Source organism: Mastomys coucha, unplaced genomic scaffold (assembly GCF_008632895.1).
Source record: "Mastomys coucha isolate ucsf_1 unplaced genomic scaffold, UCSF_Mcou_1 pScaffold1, whole genome shotgun sequence".
Taxonomy (NCBI): domain Eukaryota; kingdom Metazoa; phylum Chordata; class Mammalia; order Rodentia; family Muridae; genus Mastomys; species Mastomys coucha.
Window position 1 is genome coordinate 27563095 of NW_022196891.1, and position 1476 is coordinate 27564570.

Here is a 1476-nt window from a genome sequence, read left to right on the forward strand (position 1 = left end):
TTACCTGTGTTCTCCTGTATTTCTTTGAGAGTGCTATTTATGTCTTTCTTAAAGTCCTGTATCATCATTATTAGAAGTGATTTTATATCTGAATCTTGCTTTTCCAATGTGATGGTGTGACCAGGACTTGCTATGGTGGGAATATTGGGTAACCTTGGTTTGTGTTGTTTATATTCTTAGGATTGCCCCACATCATCTGGTTATCTCTACTGCTACCTTGTGAAGAGTGGTAGAGCTGGAGAGGCATTCGCCATGACAAGATGGCGCCTACTTCCACTGTCGACTCCTGGTAAACAACTGTTTGTGCATGTGCATAGAGAACTGTTTGCGCATGTGTGTAGAGTGAAAAGACGCCAAGTCATGGCCCATCCCGGGGCATCACATGGGGTGATGAGCAAACAGCCAATCATGGGCGGACACGCCGCGCTGTGGTGTATATAAGCAGTGCCGATTATTGGCTCGGTCCTTTTTTCCTCTTCATGATGCAATAAATGCTTACTGCAGAAGGATCCTAGTGTCCGCGTTTCTTCTTGCTGGCGAGACGACTGTGCGGGCAACAACTGGTGCCGAAACCCGGGACGCCGGGAGAGCCTTACAACTGCTGGTGCCGAGGAGACCCTCCGTTCATGGAGAGGATTCAGAACTGCAGGACAAAGGTAAGCTCTGAGAGGGATGTTGTTTGGTTTTAATTTCTCCGACCCTTCCTCAAGGTTAGAGAACAGGGCTGAAGCCATGGTAATTGTGCTAGTGGCGCTTGTTATGATGTCTATTTGGCATTTGATACATTCTTGCCTGGAGGAAGAGAAATGCCGCACGCACCTCTGTAGCATTGGGACAGGGGGCACTTGAGGAGTTACAAGATAGCATGTCAGAAACAGAGCATAATGGGAGAGTGGGGGCTAGCCAGGATAAAAGGGAGAGAAAAAAGAGAAAAAAGGGTATACCCAAGAACACAGACCCTTCCGCTCGACCTGCGGAAGCGAGAGATAAGGGAAAGGACGCCCTGGGAGAGAAAACTAGAGAAAGGGATGGAGCTTTGAGACGGAAGCCCCTCTACCCAGTTAAGAAATTGGAGGCCCTCAGAGGAATTGAGCCCCTCTGAGGAGGAGGACTTGGAGGAAGAAGCGGCTCGCTATGAGGAAGAGAGGTATCAACCGGATGAGCATTTGCCGCCTCTCCAGAATTGAAAGCGAAAGGGAGCGAGAGATCAGAGCCTCGGAATGCTTTATGCTGTCCTGCCTGCTCTTCTGGGTGCACCCCCCGCTGTGCACTGATGGACGCTGTTCTGATTCCTTTTTGTCTGGAGGAGACAAGAGTAAACTCTTACGTGCCTTTCCAGTGTTTGAGGATGCTGGTGGTGGCCTTGTCTGTGCTCCAGAGGAGTGCACCCCTATCGGGGAGCTTGCTGAGTCAGTCTGCAGGTGTGGGCCTGGTGCCAATTTTGCCATTGTGCAACTTGAAAGACTTGCAGATTAC